The sequence below is a fragment of the Chrysochloris asiatica genome, unplaced genomic scaffold (assembly GCF_000296735.1).
Source record: "Chrysochloris asiatica unplaced genomic scaffold, ChrAsi1.0 scaffold00246, whole genome shotgun sequence".
Classification (NCBI taxonomy): Eukaryota; Metazoa; Chordata; class Mammalia; order Afrosoricida; family Chrysochloridae; genus Chrysochloris; species Chrysochloris asiatica.
The window spans coordinates 3,238,179-3,253,809 of NW_006408764.1; the positions used below are offsets into that span (position 1 = coordinate 3,238,179).

Sequence of the window (15,631 nt, forward strand, 5' to 3'; positions counted from 1 at the left end):
ATAGGTGTGTGTGACTGAGGCTTCCCTTCTGTCTTTGTTAGCTGAACAGAGGGAGAACAAAGAACTAATCTTGGGCCATTACGAAAAGCATGACATTTAGAATGTATTTCAAAATGAAAAACCATTCATTATATTTTACTGGTCTTCATTTTGTTGTGTAGTTCCATGGCTTGGATCATCTGTAGATTTCTAGTTCTGCGTTTGCTATTTATTGTTGTTGTTAAGTGCGTTTGGGTTGGTTCCAATTTATAGCAAACTTGTATCGGGGTTTTGAGCCTGTAAATGCTTGTAGGAACACAAAGCCTCATCTTTTCTTCCGTGGAGCAGCTGGTGGGCTTGAACCACCCTTGTGGTTCTCAGGCCAGTGCTTGCTATTTATAACCTCAAATTGATAATGAATTTAATGAAGATCTAATACATTTGCTGAGAAATTAAAATGTTTCTTCTTTAGGGATCCTTCTATGGAGCAACAGTCTTCTCTAGTTACAATTGATACTTTCTTGCTAGCATCCATTATGATTGCATTTCATCTTACCCTTGATCCTTTTTCTTCCAAGAGGACAGGAAAGGACTGTAAAGTTGTCCCTAGTGAGGTAGATGTTTAAAACTATCGCCCCTTTGCCCCTCAGTGATGTAGACAGGTATGTTGAAAGGACTCTAGAGTTGCAGCCTTGTGTTTGAATTTGACTTTGACCACTCATTTGTGACATGTCACTAATTTTTCTGAGCCTCAGTTTGTCTGTTTGTCAGATGGGGATGATAGTGAAGACTGACTGAAATAAGTAATAGACAAGAACCTCTATTATCTGGCATATGGAGGAATACACTCAGTGTTTATTCCAGGACTTTGTAAAGAAGAAACGATACTAGAAAAGTAGATGAAAGACTGACTTTTTGGTTTGAGAAATTTATTCTGCTGTTATCTACAGCTGTGAACGCATTCTTTCTTTCATAAAAGGGCTTGGGATTTGGGTTTGACGTGTTTGAGACCTTAGGTTCAGGATGACTGATTAAGATCATCTATTAACATTGTTGTCTTCTCCAATTCCCAAGAAAAAATGTAAATATAAAAGTAACTGAAAAGATCAAGAATTCCTAGCAGTATTGGGGGAAAAAAAATGCCGTTAACAAACCTAAATACAAGGAATTTCTAAAAGACAAAAGGCAGACAGAATCAGGGGACAGAGGAATTCATGTTAAAAGAGAATTTGGGGAAAGGTAGAACGATTCTGAGGGTGTGCTAAGGTCAGATGTAGAGTATACACAGAATGTTGTTGTTGTTGTTGTTAAGTGCCGTCGAGTCAGTTTCGACCCATAGACCCTGTACAGGGTTTCCGAGGGTGTAAATCTTTACGGGAATAGAAAGCCTCATCTTTCTCCCGCGGAGCAGCTGGTAGTTTCAAACCGCTGACCTGAAGGTTCGCAGCCAGAAGGGTAATTTTGGGCCAGCTTTAGTGCCATGGGTTCGATGTTGACCAAGGACTTAAAAAAATGCACAAACAGGTGTGTGTGTGTGTGTGTGTGTGTGTGTCCACAGATACTATATGCGGGTATCATCTCTCATACTTCAGACATATTGTCAGGAGGGACCAGTCGCTGGAGAAGGATGTCATGTTTGGTAAGATTGGAGGAACAGAGGAAAAGAGGAAGGACCCCTAGGGAGATGGACTGGCAAAGTGGCGGCATCAATGGGCTCAAGCATGGCAACAATTGTGATGCTGGTACAGAACCTGGCAGTGTTTCATTCTGTTGTACATAGGATTGCTATGAGTCGATACTGACTCGATGGCACCTAACAGCAACAAAACAAATATTGGATGAAGGCACTGGTGGGACTGCAGATCAGCAGGGAAAGGATGCATTCCTTCAGAGGAGGTAATGCAGTCTGCTCCTTGTTTGGAAATAAACTCAGATATCCCTCAGAAAAATGGATCCAGATGGATTAATTAAAGAGTCAGATAGCAATAAAATAATAAAACTAAAAGACAGTGTTAAATATTTTTGTAATTATAAGTTAGGTCTGCCTAAGGAAGAAATAAACTCTGAGTTAGCTTTTTTCCAATTTTTTTTACCTTGTTGGATTCCATGGTATTTAACAACAACAGGAATCCTTGGAGTATTTTTCAGGTCTCAGGAAATGCTTGCATAGAAATTCTGATAGTTCATGGAATAGTAGCAAATTATGGCTATAATAATTGTCAGTGCTGTTTTGAATAAGGGCTATTTTTTTCCTGTAATTTTGTGTATTTTAGCCAATTTATTAGAGTACTTTTTTGTTGTGATTCCCTTCTACTTACAGGGTATCCTAATGTAGGTTGTCAGTGTAGTTAAGGAAACTGCGTTTTTCCATTAAAAAAATCCCCACAGGATTTTCTCTTTTTTAAATTCAAGTAGACCTGAAAGAATTATCACAAAGTTCTGCCACATTGGTGGATGCTAATGAGATGTAGTTTGTCCAAGAGTAGGACTTTTATTTTCCCTGCTATTTAAAGTTAAAAGGGACTTTTTAGAAACCTTTCTTAGACAAAAGGGTAAGCAAGCTTAGTTTAATCTTTTATTTTTTTTATTTTAGGTTTTTATTGTGAATTGACTGATAGTTTGCATGGGAGAGCATTGGTTTTACACGCATTGTTTATGGTTTCACTGCAGAGATTACAATCTCCTATGTATCATCATTCAACAGTATTTGCTTCTATTCCCTCTGTTTTTCTTAGGGGGGTATTATATACAAAAACACTTAGGAATAGATAATCATTTAAACAAACAAAGGGCACATTCTGCAAGTCTGCCTGCTGGCTACCATTAGCTTATCTTTCTTTTTCTTTTTTAAAAACTTTTTATTGTGAATTGAGTGATAGTTTACATGGGAGAATATCAGCTTTACACCACAGTTTCGTTGCAATGATTACAATCTCATCCATGCATCATCATTCCACAGTATTAGCTTCCATTCCCTGGTTTTCTTTGGGGAGGGCAGGGGGGATGTACACAGAAACACTCAGGAATATATATTAATTTAAATATATATTAATTTAAACAACCAAACAATCAGAAATATATATTAATTTAAAAAACCAAAGGGCACATTTTGCAAGCCTGCCTCCTGGCCACCAGTGCAAGTCCCTCTCTTTCCATGAATCCACAGTCTTCAGTCCTCTTTCCATGTCCTCATCTCTGCCTCCGTCTCTGGTGTCACTGCTTTTCTGGATAGGGTCCTGCATTCTGCTTGTGGTCTTCTCTTTTGATGGTCTTAGGGTCCTCTCTTTCTGGACTGTAAGATTAACTACTCTCTGCTTTTATTAGAAAACTTCTACCTTTACTGTTGTGACAGTCACAGTTGGTCATGAAACAGTTTCTCACCATTGATTCATAAGATAGCTTATCTTTCTTGAAATTAATCTTTTCATTACAATTTTTGGGACTGTGAAGAGCTCTGATAGCATAGTGGGTTATGCGTTGGTCTGCTAATTGAAAAGTCAGCAGTTTGACTACCAGCTACTCCATGGGAAAAAGATGAGACTTGCTGCTCCCATAAAGATTTACAGCTTCAGAATCCCCATACAGACTAGATCACTGTAAATTGGAACTGACTCAGTGGCACAATGCCACCATATGATAATTACAAATACATTTGCTAATTGACTTTACTCCAATAGAATTTAATTTTTCTAAAAGTGGGCTTTGTAAATTTAAATAAAGATAATAAATTGATAGGAACTGATTTTACTTTACTGTTTAACAAGGCTAAATAGTGTTGTTGTTGTTGTTGTTGTGGATATGGAGCACTGGCGAGTTGGTTCTGTTTCTCAGCGACCCTGTATAGGACTTCCAAGGAGCAGTTGGTGAGTTTAAACTGCTGACCTTGTGGTTCCAACTGACCTTGCAGTCCAGTGCTTTATACCACAGTGCCACACCAGGTCTAGCTCCCAAAATTATGTCATTCAAAATGACTACAAGTAAGCAAAAAGACAAAATTTTACGCAGACTTTTCTTATTTTTTCATTATACACGTTTTATTAAATTATTCAGTACAATAACAAAATGACAAAAAAAATTTTTTTTTAATGTTTTGCTGTGAATTATATGATAGTTTACATGAGAGAACTTTAGTTTTACATTCATTCCATCGTATATCATTTCATTGCCATGGTTCCAATCCCCTTCATGCATCATCAGCCTACTAAAGGGTATATCCTAGAAACCCGCCCCCTACACTCCCCCCTTACCCCTCAGTCTTCAGCCCACAGTCCCTCTCCCTCTCTGGATCCAAAGTCCCCAGCCACTTCATCACTCCACGTCATCCTCTCTGTCTCTGTCTCTGTGTCTGTCTCTGTCTCTGTCTCAGGCATCTCTGCTTCTCTGGGTAGGGTCCCGCTCTCGACTCTTCTCCGTTGATGGTCCTAGAGACCTCCGCTCCTAGACTGGAGAATTAATCACTCCCTTCCTTGCTACAAAACGTCTACCTTTGCATTTCCAGCCCTCATAATCCATACTGATAACAATTATTCACTAAAGTATCACAGTTGACCCATCTGTATTTCATTTCAACAGCTCCGCTGTTGGATAGTACTCACTGGAGATTCTGCCTTCCTCCATACACAGACTTTAAAGGAGCATTTTCTTTCTGAGTTATATCAGACTCACATACAGGCCTGTTGCTATTATTCTATACACATTCAGGTTTGTTGACCTCTTCTGCTGCTGATGTTGTTGCTTCTATGTGCTGTCAAATTGATTCCAACTCATAGCAACCCTGAATAGGGTTTCTGAGGCTGTAAATCTATGGAAGTAGAAAGCCTCATCTTTTTCCTTCAAGAGTGTCTGGTATATTTGAACTGCTGACCTTGTGGTTAGCAGCCCAGTGTGTAACCCACTATGCTACCAGGGTTCCTTTGGTCTATTGTAGACATATTTATCTTTTTAAAATACAATTTTTTGCACTAAAAATAGCAAATGAAACCTAAGGAAGCTGTCATATTCTAAAAGCCAATATTTGTACCCAACTTGTTTTGACTTGAACCTGTGCTTCTAACCAGTTATTTCTAATACATAATGAACCTCCTACAAACTAGGAAAAAAAGAGTGTAGTAAAAAAATGAACAAGGGATGTAAGTCGACAGTTCATGGAAGAAATATAGATGGTGTTAACAAACAATAGTAAAAAATAATTCATACCACTGGTGATTACTGAACTGTAAAAATTTTAGATGTAATACTATATTTACTCGATAGAGAAACATTTGTATAAAGACTTCACATGGTGTGGGCAAGGGTATAATAGAACAAAGTAGCACAACTTATTTGGTAGTAAATTTGTTAAATGTTAAAATTTACGTACTTTTGACAACAGCATAGCATAGTGTGATAAAGCAGATGGGGTAGTGAGGAAAGGCCTCAATGTGCAGATAACATTTTGATTTAAGACAGTAGATTATTGACAAGTGAACCATGTGGTTATTTTTGAACATTCCAAACAGCAAAGTATGAAGGTGGGAGTATGCCTGCTTATTTGAAGATAGCAAAAAGCCTACAAAAAGGCTGATTGATGCCTGGAGTTCTGAGCAATTGGAAGAGGTCAGAGGCACACATACTTCCTCAAAAGCCTCTTTGGTCCCATAGTAGTGTAACAAAACATGTCATTTCAATAATTTCTATATGTACAAGTTCAGTAACACTGATTACTTTATAAACTTTACCTGTTACTTTATAAACTCCCATGTTGTGGCATGCATCAGGATTTCATTTCTTTTTATGGCTCTTGAGTAGTACTTAATTGTGTGTGTATACCACATTGAAACAACTTGATAGCTCTAACAGCAAAGTATACCACATTGTGTTTATCCAGTCATCTATTGATGGGCATTTTGTGTTTTCCTCCTTTGGATGTTGTGAAAAGTGCTACAGTGAACGTTGGTTTAAAGTTTGTGTGTGTGTTCCTGCCTACACTTCTGGGTATATACCTGTGGGTGGAATTGCTGAGTCATACAGCAATTCTGTGTTCAACTTTTTGAGGAACTGTTTTCTACAGTGGCTGAACCATTTTTACATTCCCACTTAAAGTGCATGAGGATTCTAGTTTCTTCACATCAACCTTTTTTAATAAAAAAAAAATTAAAAATGCGTATGTTAATGTTATTTGAAGCCTCACAGTAATTCACTACCTTGAAGTTGAGGCTGCTTTTTAGACTGTATTTTATGTGTGTGTGGTAAAATAGATACAATATCAAATTTGCCATTTTTAACTTTTTAAGTATACAATTTAGTATCATTAATTACATTTACAATGTTGTGCAGCCATCTAGATTGCCTTTTTTTAGTATTGTCAATATACATAACAACATATATCAATTCAATATAGATTGCTTTTCTAAGTCACCTGTTGTCGCCCCAGAGCGTTTGCAATGCCCATTATGGCTTTCTCATCTATCTAGCATATAGATTGTTGTATTTGACAAGGTAATTAGTATCCTTAAAACAGTTATTATTGAATTGTTGGAGACCTCGGCATATGTTAGAGGTTAAATTGAAGAGCAGCACAGATTTAAGATTTGAAAATCTTCAGACAACCTCTTTCTACTTCAACCTCATTTATTCAGGAAAACAATTCACTAAAGAATAGTAGCTAGTTTATGGAATTTATAGGTGGGCCAGAGAATGACCCTTGGAGGCTACACAGCCAGAAGTAAGACTAAAAGGTCACATCATTTGCTGCGCTGATGGGAGACCTTCAGCCACCTGCCACCCCAGCCACCTGCCACCCCAGCCCCCGCTCCACCCCACCTGCAGTACAGGTCCTCAATCCACCACAGTCCTGCTGTGTTTCTGTCACATTCCTTCACTCTCACTGGAAAATGGAGACTGGTTCCTGATGCCGTCTAATGCTGCCTTCTTAGTCCAGGTTTCATGCAGTACCCTTGGTCCATGTACTCCAGCTATTGCAGATGTTGGGAAAGTTACTCTTGACTTTTGTCTTGAGGACGTAGCATTTATAATATGAGGGGGTTTCAAAAGTTCCTGGAGAAATGGAATGAAAAGTTAATGGAATACTTCCTCAATCTTTTTGAAACCCCCTCATATGGTGACAGAAGCAATATTAAACTTAGCTACTTTGTTTTTGGTATTTTTTGAACTCATTTGGGAGCCTGATCACTTATGATTGATAAGACCCTTTTTGCTGCGTTTTATGGCTCTTCATTTCCAACTCTTTTGTTGGTTATGTGTCATGGAGTGGGTTCCGACTCATAGCGGACCCTGTACAGGGTTTCCGAGGCTGTAAATCTTTACGGGAGCAGAAAGCCTCATCTTTCTCCTGCAGAACAGCTGGTAGTTTCTAACTGCTGACCTTGTAGTTAGCAGCCCGATTCGTAACCACTACGTTTAAATACCTTACCTGGTCATGTTTCTCAGTTTATTTATGTAATAGGAATTTGCTAAATGTCTAATACTTGGATAAAGATGTTACCACTTTCAGAAGAATTTTATTTGAACAATAAAAGTCTACAAAGATTCTTAAGGTTTTGCTTACTGTATGTTGAGAGGCATCCAGGTGGACTTGGGTCCCAGGTGCTATGATTCTCCACTTTGTTGGGACCTCTTCTGGCACATTTACTGCATTCCTCAGATGTCTTTCCTCAATGAGGCTAAGAATATGAAATAGAATGCAGCTACATATATTCTAACTTTTCTGGTTTAAATGTTTTTTTGTGAATTATGTGATAATTGACATGGGAGAACATTAGCTTTACATTCATCCTATCGTATTATTATTACGTTTCATTGTCGTGGTTACAATCTCCTCCATGCATCATCAAACAACCAAAGGGTATATACCCTGAAAGCCTGTCCCCTGGTCGTCAGCACACAGCCCCTCTCCCTTTCTAGGTCTAAGTCCCCAGCCGCTCCATCTCTGCTTGTCATTGTCTCTGCCTTCATCTCTGTCTCTGCCTTCATCTCTGGCGTCACTGCTTCTCTGGTTAGGGTTCTGCACTAGGCTCTTCGCCCTTGATGGCCCCAGGGACCTCTGCTCCTGCAAAGTCAATCACTCCCCTCCTTTTGCTACCAAATGTCTGCCTTTAAGTTTCCAACCCTCACAATCAGTTCTGATAACAGTTATTCACTATTGTGTGGCAAGAGACCTATCGCATCTCTTTTCATCAACCCCACCCAGACAGATTAGATACTACTTAGTGGAGATTCTACCTTCCTCCACGCCCTCTGGATCTAGGTTTCCTCTTGAAAGCTTGTAAGCTAGTCACTTCTTGCATTTGTAGCCCCCATTTCCAGTAGCCAGTGTCCAAGTTGCCCATCCCTGTCTACTCTGTGTATGTTGTTGTTAGGTGCCATCGAGTCGGCACCAACTGATAGCAACCTGATGCACAGCAAAACAAAACACTGCCCGATCTTGGGCCAACCTCACTACTGTTGGCATGCTTGAGTCCATCAATGCTGCCGCTTGGCCAATCCATCTCATTGGGGGTCTTCCTCTTTTTCTCTGACCTTCTACCTTACCAAACATTTTTCTCTTGTCCCTCCTGACAATATGTCCGAAGTATGAGAGATGAAGTTTAGCCATCCTGGCCTTCAAGGAGCACTTTGGTTGCACTTCCTCCAAAACGGATCTATTGGTTTTTCTGGCAACCCACAGCACTTTCATTATTTTCCTCCAGCACCATAACTCAAAACCATCAATTCTTCTAGGTCTTCCTTATTCATTGTCCAGCTTTCACATGGCATCTGAGGTTATTGAAAATACCATGGCTTGGGTCAGGCGCACCTTTGTTCTCAAGCTGACATCTTTGCTCTTAAACACTTTAAAAAGGTCTTGTGCAGCAGAACTCCTTAATATCTTAGAATTCTGCCCATACTGGATGTCATCAAGGCCTTTTGCATTGTTAGATATTACCTTGATCTTCAAAAGATTTAAAGCCCTGTTATTCATTGCACAGCTTTCAAATGCATATGAGGCTATTAAAATACCATTTGGCTTAGGTCAGGTGCACACTAGTTGCTCTTGAACTTTTAAAGAAATCTTGTGCAGCAGGTCAGCTTAATGCAAAATGTTTTTTATTTCATGTTGCTGCTTTCTTGAGTGTTAATTGTGGAGCCAAGCAAAGTGGAGTCTGACAGTTTTAGTCTTTTCTCCATTTATCATGATGTTACTTATTGATCTACTTGTGAGGATTTTTGTTTTCTTTATGTTGAAGTGCAATCCATACTGAAGACTGTGGTCTTTGATCTTGATCATTAAGTATTTTAAGTCCTCTTCGCTTTCCACAAGGAAGGTTGTATCATTTCATTAAATGTTGTTAACTTTAATGAGTCTTTCTCTAATCCTTATGCCATTTTCTTCTTATAATCCACTTTATTGCTCTTGTGAATTTGTAGTTTTCTTCAGTTTCAGCTTGAACTTGCATATGAGCAGTTGATGGTCATTTCCACAGACTGATGATGTTAAACTTTATTCTTGACTCTTCTCATAGGTGTAGTCATTATGATTCTTATGTATTCCATCTAGTGAAATCCATGTGTATAGCCACCTTTTGTTTTAAAAAGGTTTTTGCAATGGATAAGTCATTGGTCTCACAAAATTCTGTCATGTATCAACTGGATCATATTTTCCAACTACTGATCCTCCTCCTTTTTTTCCAACCTTCACTTTTCAATCACCAGTAATTATAAATACATCCTGATTACATGTTTGATCAATTTCAGATTGAAGATGTTGGTAGAATTCTTCAATTTCATCATCACTGGCTTTAGTGGTTGATGTGTTGATTTGAATAACAGTGGTTATTAACTGGTCTTCCCTGTAGGCATATGGATATTCTATCACAAAACAGTGTTATATTTCAAGATAAATCTTGCAATGTTATTCGTGATAATGAAATGCAATGCCATTCCTCTTGAATTTGTCGTTCTCAGCTTAGTAAATAGTTGTTGTTGTTAAGTGCTGTCCAGTCGATTCTGACCCATAGAGCAGCTGGTGAGTTTGAACCACTGACCTTGCAGTTCATACGACTTTGCAGTCTGATGCATCATAGGATTGTCTAATTCAAAATGGCCAATACGAGACCATTTCAGCTCAATAATGCCTAGGATAGTGATCTTTTTGTGTCCCATTTCATTTTTGACAATTTCCAATTTTCCTAGATTCATACTTGATATGTTCCCTGTTCTGATTATTAATGGATGTCTGCAGATGTTTAACACTCCTCATTTTGAGTTGTGCCCCATCAACAAATGCAGGTCCCGGTGGTTTTACTCTTTATTCTATTTACGTCATCACAGTCAACTCTACTTTGCAGAGACAGCTCTTCCCAGTCATATTTTGAATGCCATCCAATCTATATCTGACGTCATCCCTCAATATATATCTGATATTTCGCTGCTATTCATAAGGTTTTCAGTGACTAAACATTCAGTAGTAGCCCACCTCTCCTTTTTAATGTGTTTTAGTGTGGAAACTTAGCTGAAACCTGTCCACCATGGGTGACTCTGCTGGTATTTAAAATACTAGTGGCATAGCTTCTAGCAGCACAACACCTTGCAAGCCAACACAGTACAACAAACAGACAAATGAGTGGTTATCTCATATGTAAAGTTGGTTTTCTCTTATCAAATTGCTTATTTTTTTTTTTTTTTCAAACTTAGCTGACTTTCTAAATTTTTCTTATGACCTATAATAATTATCTAATGAGTTGAATGGTTATATTTTTATATAAAAAAAAACTTAAGGAGAGGTAACACAAATAACGTTTAAATTTTTACTGACTTAGGATAGATAATTAAGGTAATGAACATCTGATTTCCTTATTTAGTTTAAACCTAAGTCTCACTTGCTATGTCATTTTCCATTTATTACAGTAGTAAAATATCTGCGGATTGTTTTGCACATTAGCAACATACAGTTGTTGTTGTTGTTGTTGTTAAGTGCCTTCGAGTCGGTTCCGACCCATAGCGACCCTGTACAGGGTTTCCGAGGGTGTAAATCCTTACGGGAGTAGAAAGCCTCATCTTTCTCCCGCGGAGCAGCTGGTAGTTTCGAACTGCTGACCTTAAGGTTCGCAGCCCGATTCGTAACCACTTTGCTACCAGAGCAACATACAGTAGGCACTGACAAATGCTGAGATGAGAACAATACTGACTGATGATTAAAGTTATATGTCAACTTGACAGGGCCATGATTGCCATTGACTTGATAGTTAATGGAATGATGTAGTTTGCCAGTTACATATTCATGTATCATCCTCTATTTTGTGATTTGATGTGTTTATTCTCTATTTTCACATAATTCCGATTTTCACACCTAGTCTTGGGAACCTAACCATGTTGATATATGTGAGGAGTTGTGATTATATTGACATTGGTTAATATATTTCATAAAAGTGCTTTAACTCTCACCTCATTTTAAATTTTAACACTTTGAGAAATATCTTGGATATAAAGCAGCATCAGATTATTTGTATTGGTCTGTTCGTTTCTGGAATGGGAAGTAGATGCTTCCAGTTAGGACTTGGTGTGGAAAGTTCAGGCTTCTTAGTGTTTGAGAGTTATCGAGTAAAAGAGATTAAAATCTTGATTCATGAGCTAGGAATCACTGATAATTGTTAGATTAAAATTTTTTTGTTTTTAAGTAAATAATATTTGTAGTCCCTGATTTATGACAGAATTCTGTTCTGATGATTCCATTGTAAGTTGATTCTGACACAAGTCAAATACTTTGTTGTTCTTTAGCTTTCATTATTAGTGCCTTTTACTATCAGTATCTTTTTTTTCTTTTAACTTTTTATGGTGAGTTGAGTGAAGGTTTATAGACAGAATCATCAGTGTTACAAACAACATATGCTTTGTTTCATCCCACTTAACAGCAAAAACAACAAACCCCCTAAAAAAAGGATGACTGTAAATGCAGTTCATCATAACTCAACTGTGTCATAAGTTGGAGCTTACCTGTATTATAGTTATAAAATATAATGTGTATTTAACTCTACAGCAGTGGTTCATAACAGGTAGTTCAGGGGCCCCTTGGAGTTCCTGAGATCCCTAATCAGGTCCTCAAGGTCATTAAAATACTAAGATGTTATTTGTCTTTTACTTTCATTCTCTGATTAGTATACAGTGGAGTTTTGTAGTTGTTAAGTGCCTTGGAGTTGGTTCCAAATCATAGTGACCCTGTATAGGTTTTCCAAGGAGCAGCTGGTGAGTATAAACCACCGACCTTGTGGTTCAAGCAGACCTTGCAGTCCAATGCTTTATCCCAGAGCGCCATCCAGAACTTCTGTAAATGTCTGTTTTGGGAAACATTGTCATTTTTCCTAAAAATTTATTTTAAAATGTGATGTTTTAATGGTTAATTGTAGTAGTAGTGTAGCGCTCTGGGCTAATGCGCTAGACTGCAGAGTTATTTGAACCACAAAGTTGGTGGTTCAAGCTCACCACCTGTTCCTTGGAAACCCTGTACAGGGTTGCTATAGGTTGGAAATGACTCGACAGCAGTTAACAACAATGGTTAATTAATTTGCTCATAGACTCAGCCAGGAGAATTCAAGTCTAGTCTGTGATCTCAAAGCCTGTGCTGTTTACACAGCCTCCTTGGTTATCTTTTTTTTTTAAATTCATAATGGCTATTTTGAGATATGGAGTCCTTGTATGGCACTGTGGGGTTAATGCGTCAGATTGCAAAGCCGTTTGAACTGCAAGGTCAGCGCTTGAACACCCCAGAAAGAAATCTCTTACTCATACTCTCCATTTTGATTGCCACATAATATACTCCAGTGTGTAACACATTTTTTTACTCATTCACCAGCTGATGGGCATTTGGATTGTTCTGCTGTTTGACTGTTATGGCTGCTGTTAATATTTGTGCATACATTTTTGTGTGGGCATATGTTTTCATTTCTCTTGAATGTATAGCTAAGATAGAATTGCTGGCAACTCTGTTTAACCTTTTAAGGAACTAACTAGTAGATTTTCCAAAGCAGCTACCCCATTTTACATTCCCACCAACAGTGTATGAGGATTCCAGCTTCTTCATATCCATGTCAGTACTTGTTAATTACCCATCATTGCTTCATTACAGCCATCCTAGTGGATGTGAGGAGTCCTGGTGTGGCGCTGTGGGCTAATGCATCAGACTGCAAAGTCTTTTGAATTGCAAGGTCGGTGGTTCAAGCTCACCAGCTGCTCCTTTGAAACCCTATACAGGGTCACTATGGGTCGGAATCGACTAGACGGCACTTCATAACATATAGCATAACAGGTGGATGTGAACTTGTATATTTTGTGGCTTTGATTTGCAGTTCCCTGATGACTAATGATGTGTCTTCTTTTCATGTGTTTACTGGCCATTTGTATATCATCTTTGGAGAATTGTCTACTCAGATTCTTTGTCCCTTTGTGGTAGGTTATTTGCTTTTTACTGCTACGTTATTAGAGTTTTTTATAATCTAGACAAGTCCTTTATTAGATATATGTTTTGCAGATATATGAGGAAACTTTACAAAATTGATGGAAAAACTTTCATTCCATTTTTCATGAACTTTTCGAAGCCTCCTCACATTCTCTCATTCAGTATATTATCTTTTCAATTTTTTTCCCTCAAGTTTCATGATAGCCTCTATTAAAGCATAGTGTTGGTTTTTTAAACAGGTGTAAAGACATGATTTTTATTACTTTTACATCAGATTATTCATAGATTTGGGTGTACAGTGGCCCTATAGGGTAAGCACGGGACTGTGAACTACAAGATCAGCATATCGAGCCCACCAGCCACTCCTTAGGAGAAAGATGAGGGTTTCTGCTCATGCAAAAGGTTTAAAGCTTTGGAAACCCTATGTAGGATCACCATGAGTAAGAACAGACTCAACAGCATTTAACAGCAATATTCATAGATTGCCCATAATTCCAGTTCAAAGCTTTTGCTTTGTTTTTAATGACCAATTAATGAATTTGTTAAGGTAGTCAATCAGTGTATTTGTTTTTGGTTATTTTTGTAACTTTTTATTGTGAATTGAGTGTGGGAGAGCATCAGCTTTATATTCCTCCTATCGTATTTCCTTTCATTGCAATAATTACAATTCCCTCTGTGCATTATTATTCAACAGCATTTGCTTCCATTCTCTCTCTCTTTTTTTTTTAATGTACACTGAAGCACTCAGGAATATATAACCATTCAAACAACCAAAGGATACACCCTGCATGCCAGTCCCCCAGCCGCCAGCACACAGCCCCTCTCCCTCCTTGAGTCTAGATTCCCTAGCCGCTCCGTCTTTCCACATCATCATCTCTGCCTCCATCTTTGGCATCCCTGCTTCTCTAGATAGGGTCCCACACTCCGCTTTTCTATCTTGATGGTCCCAGGGTCCTCAGCTCCTGGGTTGCAAGATCAGCCACTCCTTTCCTTTTGTTAAAAAAAAAGTCTACCTTTACATTTGCAACATTCATAATCAGTCCTGATGGCAATTATTCATTGCTGAACCACAAGAGGCTTATCCTTATCTTCTTTCACCAATCCCATCCAGACAGGTTGGAAACCACTCAATGGAGAGCCTACCTTCCCCCGCACCCTCTAAAATTAAGCTTCCGCTAGAAAACTTATAAGCCGGTCACTTAGTGCCTTTGTTGCCCCCACCCTCACCCCCATTTTGGGTAGCCAGTGTCATAAGTTGCCCATACCTGTCAATCCTGTGTACAGAGTGGGTGGAGAATGATCCTTGCTGTAAAGATTCGTTCCCTCTTTTGAGCTACAGCATCCATAAGTATAGGTCAAGTTCATCAAATTGTAGAGGATTACACTCCTTTTCCTCTTCTTTTTTCCTCTAGTTGAGTTCTGATCATCCAACCATTAAAGGTAGGTCAAATGGATTGAAGCATAGCACTTTTTAATGTTGATGAAGTCAGTCTAGTTTAGTCTTTTTATTTTATTTGTCACATGTGCTTTTGGTATCATTTCTAAGAAACAGTTGCTTAACCCAAGCTCATGAAGACTTATTCCTATATTTTTTATAAAAGATGGATGATCCATTTTGAGTTAATTTTTGTATTTGATTTAAAGTAGGTAATAGCCACTTGTCCCAGCACTATCCTTGATTATCTTTTGTGAATGCCCTTTTTTGTTGTTTTGTAGTATAACTTAGTTTTACCATATGATGAACTCATAACATGTATACACATTTAGCTCACATAGGAAACTGACACACAGGGGATTGTATGGTTTTGGCTTTCCTCCCCCAAATATGTATTTGACATGGGTGTTGTTTGTGTGAAAATGCATAAACATTTGCTTTCTTGTTTTACCTTCCTAAGTTGGAAAATATGTCCTTGGTGATAAAAATGATGCTGGAGAACGCATGATAGAATTCTGCAAAATCAGTGATTTGTTCATTTCAAATACTGTCTTTAGACAGCATGAGAGACGACTATACACATGGACCTCACCAGATGGAATACATAGAAATCAAATTGACTACATATGTGGAAAGAGACAATGGAAAAGTTCCATATCATCAGTGAAAACAAGACCAGGGGCAGACTGTGGAACAGACTCATATGCAAATTCAAACTGAAGCTGAAGAAAATGAAAACAAGTCCATGAGAGCCAAAATACGACCTTGAATATATCCCACCTGAATTT

The 15,631-nt window shown here is 38.3% G+C and overlaps 1 protein-coding gene across 1 annotated transcript in view; it reads left to right on the forward strand.

The window, feature by feature from the left end:
• The window catches only part of QRICH1 (glutamine-rich 1), a 50,124-nt gene that overhangs the window by 11,306 nt on the left and 23,187 nt on the right, over positions 1-15,631 (forward strand). The window lies entirely within an intron of this gene.